The following is a 6000-nucleotide window of genomic DNA, read 5'->3' on the forward strand; positions in this document are numbered from 1 at the left end:
CTTTGGCCTGGGGGTTGGGGACCCCTGCATTATGAGAATACCGGAAGGAGAGGAAAAGGGAAAAGGAACAGAAAAAAACATTTGAAGTTTTCGTACCTGAGAATATTCCAGAATAAATGACAGACACCAAATCACAGATTCAGGAATCTCAGAGTCAGAGAACACTAACCAGGATAAATATTTAAAAACAAACAACAACAAAAAACCCTACACTTAGGCATATTCTATTCAAACTGCAGAAAATCAAAGACAAAAAGATCATTTCAAAAGAAGCCAAAAGGGGGAAAAAATACCTATGGAGAAACAAGTATAAGAATTATACTGGAATTCTCAGAAATCATGCAAGAAAAAGAGAATAGAGTGAAATATTTAGTGTTGAATGAAAAACAACAAAGAATTCTGTATCCAAGGAATTATCCTTTAAAAGTAAAGGAGAAATAAAGACATTCTCAGACAAAGAAAAATTGAGGAAGTTTGTCAGCAGTAGTTTGTCACCATTTCTGTCTTGCACGAAATGTTAAAGGAAGTTAATCAGAAAGAAGGGAATGATATAGGTCAGAAACTTAGATCTACATGAGAAGAGCATTAGAGAAGGAATAAATGAAGGTAAATTACAATCTTTTAGTTTTTATTCTTAATTGACCTAACAGATAAGTTTGTTCAAAGTAATAATAATAATGATATATGAGGTGATTATAGCTTATGGATAAATGAAATGAATGACCAAAAAAATGTTATAAGGAAAGAGAAGGAGGAATTGGGAATACTCTGCTATAAAGTACTGGCATCACACATGAGGCCATATATTGTTAATAGAAAGTAATCGTAAATGTATATTGCAAACTCTAGGATGCTCCTAGGCATTCACCCAAATAAGTAAAACCTTGTGCCCACACTAAAAGCTGCACCTGTACGTTTACAGCAGCTGCATATATAATCACCAAAAACTGGAAGCAAGATGACCTTTAATAGGTGAATGGATTAAAAAAAAACCCTGTATATTCAATATATCTATACAAGGGGATATTATTCAGCCATAAAAAGAAATGAGCTATGAAGCCCCCAAAAGATATAGAGGAATCTTAAATATATTTAGCTAAGTGAAAGGAGCCAGTCTGAAAAGGCTACATACTGTATGATTCCAATATGTCAGTCTGGAAAAGCAAAACTATAGAGAGAGTAAAAAGATCAGGGGTTGGGGAAGGGAGGGATGAACAGGTGAAGTGTGGTGGATTTTTAGGGCAATTAACTATTCTGTATGGTCCTGTAACAGTGAATATACATCATTATGTATTTGTCAAAATCCATAGAACTGTACAACACAGTGAACCATAATATAAACTGTATTTTAATTAATAATAATGTATCAATATTGGCTTGTCCATTGTAACAAAAGCAACATACAAGTATAAGATATTGATGACAAGGGAAACCATACAGGGGGAGGAGTGATGAGAGAGAGAGTAAATGGGAACTCTCCGTACTTTCTGCTTAATTTTTCTGTAAACCTAAAACTGGTCTAAAAATAATTAGTTTAAAAAAAAATAAGATATGGATCCTGATCTCAAAGTGCTTACATTCTAGCAAGAGAGATTTAATTGTAACTGTTGTGTGACAAACTTCTCTATGTGACCAATGAAATATGCAAATCTTCTTAAATTATAAAATACTTCAAATACACAAGGTATGGAAAATAATATAACATCCCCAACTACCCACACCAGTTTTAATAGATAGCAACTTTCTCTCAGATTTGCTTCAGATTTTTTTTCTTAATGAGCAATGAAACTAGAAAGAGCTGAAATCCTTTGAATTCCTTTCTATTAATATTCCTTTACCCGCCTACCTAGAAGTAACACTATTTTGAAATTATCTTTCCCATCACATTTTATACTACTGTATGTCTAATATAATCAGTATGTAGCATTTTTTAAAAAATACTGATGACTATTTTAATGGTTACTGTTCTATCTAGGTATTTTCCCCTCCTTTTGGAGTAAATTTTGGTCATTTACATTTTTTTAAGAAAATTGTCACTTGACCAAAGTTTTATACTAGCTAGGATAAGGTTTTCCATGGTATCTACTTATGTTTTTCCTCATTAGTTACTGTTTTTTGAAATCACTGTCTTATTTTTTTTAATATATTTTAATAGGAAATATATTCAAAGTTGAAAATAACATTTGTTCCCATCCCCAAATATACACAAATAATTTCTATTCATTTTTTCCAATCTTTCTTTTCACAAGAATAAGCAAATATGAATCTATAGTCTTATTTTCTCCCTCTCTTTTCTGTAGCTTGCTCTCGCACTTAATGGACGTCAAAAAATCTTTTCACAGCAGTTCACAAGAGAACTTCCACATCTTCTTTTACAGCTGCATTATATTCCATTGTGTGATTGTGCCCTAATTTAACTAACCACTTATTGATGACACTTGTATTGTTTTCAATTGTTGCTTCAAAATTGCATTCTACACATTTCATTTTGCCATTGTACAAATTCATCTGTAGAATTTATTTCCAGAAATGGAATTTCTGAGCCAAAGAATACACATTCGTCTTCTTGACAGTTATTACCATCTTGCCCCACAGGGGTTGTACTAATTTGTATCGATATTTTCACCAGCAACGTAACCATATGCAGGGTCTGGGACAACGTGCAATGAAGACCAAGCTACCATTTACATAAAAGTAAACGCAAAACTCTAATGCTATGATAAACGTACCTTCATAAGGACCTGAAAATCCAAGTCTGAATTTAGAAATCGTGGGTTCCTCGAAGCCCTATGTCAGAAGGTGAGAGGCCCGCAGCTGCCCCTTCTCTCTCCATCTCCGTCTTGTCCCACACTCAAGGGGCCCTGCGCTCACACACGCAGACACCCCAGCCCATACCTCAAGCTCTTTTCACAACACACTGTGAACAGCCACCCCTCGTGGTCAGGGAAGCACAGGCAGCATGGCTGACCCTCCAGACGATGAGTGGGAAAGGCAGTCACAGTCCCGGGAGGCGGAGCAGGGCTTCTGAGGACCCATGCGTAGGAGGAGATGCTGGCTCTGGGTGGGCGTGTCCCCTTGGCCTCACAGAGAAGTAGTATTTTGCTTAAAGGGTCGCGACCCTTTTATTTTCGTATATGTTGCTTAATTATGCCTTTTTTTTTTTTTTGTCTTAATGAATCTCGCTGGAAATGTATCTATTTAAATTCATCTTTTCAAAAAACTAGCTTTTGGTTTTGCTGATCTCCGCTCTTTTTTCTTTGATTTCCATTCCATTAATTTGTCCTTATTTTTATGACTGCCAGACATACTTCCTTAGAATTTAGTCTTTATTTTTTTAACTTCTAAAGTTAGAATCCTTAAATCACTAATTTTCGCTGTTTTTTTAATATGTACGTAAAGCTATAAATGTCATTCTAACTATATTTTTAGCTGTGCCACAAGTTGTGATATAGAGTTTTTCCCCTGAATTTTTAAATATTTTGTAATTTTCATTTGATGTCTTCTTTGAATTATTTAAAACAATTTTTTATACATTTGTTAGAATTTTCTTGGTTATTTTATGCACTGCCTTCTAACTGTATTGCATTGTATTCACAGAACATAATCTATAGGATTCATTCTTTGTTACTCACTAAGACTTTCTTCTGAAAATAATATATACTCTCTATTTTCTGTGGCAATTCGAATTTATAAATCCACTAAGTCCAGTTTGTTAGTTATGTTTTTCAAATTTCTGAATCCTTACTGATTTTCGCTGCTTGACCTATCAGTTCCTTACAGGAAAGCATTAGACTCAACCACCCCGATTGTAAAGTTGTGTTATTTATCTGTATAATTCTGCCCTATTTTGCTTTATAAATTCTGAGTCTGTGTTATTTGATGCATACAGGCACAGGATTATTGGTTCTTCCTTGTTGAATTACTTCTATCTTTGAGTAATAAAACTCTCATTCTCATAGTATTTTTTGCCTAAGTTCTGGTTTTCTGATATTAATGTTGCTAACTCAGCTTTCTTTTGCTTTGGATAGTATTTGCCTGGAATTGGTTTTATCATCATTTGCTTTTCATCTTTTTGTGTCATTCAATGTTCTGTGTTTCTTATAAACAGCAGGGGTTACATTTTGTTTTGCTTCAATGATATCCAATATGACAATACCTTTCCTTAAACAGATGAGTTTAAAGTACTTAAACTTGTTGTGTTTATTATTTCTACTATCTTATTTCATGTTTTACCCCCTACTTTGATGCCTTCAATGGTATTATTTTCTTTCTTTCTTTCATTGTTTTCTAGTACAGTTGCCCCTCAGCATCTGCAGGGAATTGGTTCCAGGACCTCCACAGACACCAAAATCCATGGACACTCAAAGTTCCTTTTATAAAATGATATAGTACATTCAGCCAGCCTTTCATATCTGCAGATGTGAACCCATGGATATAGAGGGCCAACTGTATTTTAGTGCCACCTTGTTTTTAAATCTCCTGTAACATTAGCCTTTTAAGATGTAGAAAGCAATCTATAACTATTTAAATCTACCAAAAAGTTTGTCAGTTTGTTTGCCCTGATAGATTATATTTGTTCCTTCTAGGTTCAATTTATTGATTTCTGAAGTATATGATTTAATCTTTCTTTCAGTTAGGGTCTATGAGTGACAGATTCTCCAAGGTTGACCTGAAAAGGCTTTTATTTTGCCCTTGCCCTTGTCAGTTTGATAAGGTATGCAATTCTGGGTTGACAGCACTTTGAGGATATTACCCCAACAAATTTTCTAGAATTTGTTGCTGTTAATGAGAAGTTTTTCTTGATCTGTTATTCCTTTTTAAGTTTTCTTTATCTGATGTTCTGCAATTTTACCATGATGTGGATTTATTTTTGTTTTCCCTGCTTGAGACTCAGTCATTCTTCAATACAAGTAAATTCTTAGTCTTTATTTCTTCCAATGTTGCCTCTCCCGTATTCTCTCTATTCTTTTCTTCTGGAATTTCTGGTAGACCCTGTTGAAATTTAGCCTTATATATTTCAAGTTTCCTAATCATATTTCAAAGTTAACATCTCTTTATATTGTTACATTATATTATAGGTAATTTCTTCAAGTCTTCCATTTCTGTACTTCTCTAATGATTTCTAATCTCCTTTTAAGTCTACTCATTCATTTTTTCTAATTATTACTATATTTTTCATTCAAGAAATACTATCTGGTTCTTTTTCAAATTCTTTTATCCTTTTTAAAAAGTACAAATTTTTTCTTTTATTGTGATTTTTCCTCCTGTATTTCTAACTTTTAAATCATTTTTTAAATACTTTATATTCTCTTTCAGGTTGTTCTGTTAAATCCAGTTCAGGAAAAGTTAATGCTATTGGCTGCATTTAATGTCTCTCCAACATCGTGGTTCATTTGTAATTTTGGTCTGTAAACTCACCTTTATCTTACTTACTGCTCTTCCATGAGACTTTTATGGATCCTATTTGTGAAAATATTTCTACAGAGAAATTTTGCAGCACTTCTGTTATTATCTTGGGATACCATCAGTAGTAGTCTTAAACAAGTTTCGGGATAATGTCTCACTGGGGGTTTCGGCACTGAAGGTAGGACAAATTCAGATTCTGTAGCCTGGGGTTTCAATTACTTGTGGTGACTTTTCTTTTCCTACTCATGTCCCTGAACAGATGATAGAGTTATTTAATACTTCTCTGGGTTAGCGAGCAGAACTTTTCTAACCTTTTCATGGTTGAGGCAACTTTTAGAGGCTTTAGGGGTTATCCCCGTGGCTCAGGTCCAGCTTTCCCACTTGACACAGGAATGGAAGTCATGCTTCCTGTGTCCATGTGTGCATTGAAGCCACAACCCCCAGCCTCTATGGCTTATGCCACTGCCTCACCATTATGGTATTGACTTTTCTCTTTGCTTCTGCCACCTGGAACTTCCCTTCAAGAAAGAAAGCCTGCTATACATTTGAATTATTTTTATATTTTATTCATAATTTCTATGTGTTTGTAAGTAG

This window comes from Pseudorca crassidens, chromosome 5 (assembly GCF_039906515.1).
Source record: "Pseudorca crassidens isolate mPseCra1 chromosome 5, mPseCra1.hap1, whole genome shotgun sequence".
Classification (NCBI taxonomy): Eukaryota; Metazoa; Chordata; class Mammalia; order Artiodactyla; family Delphinidae; genus Pseudorca; species Pseudorca crassidens.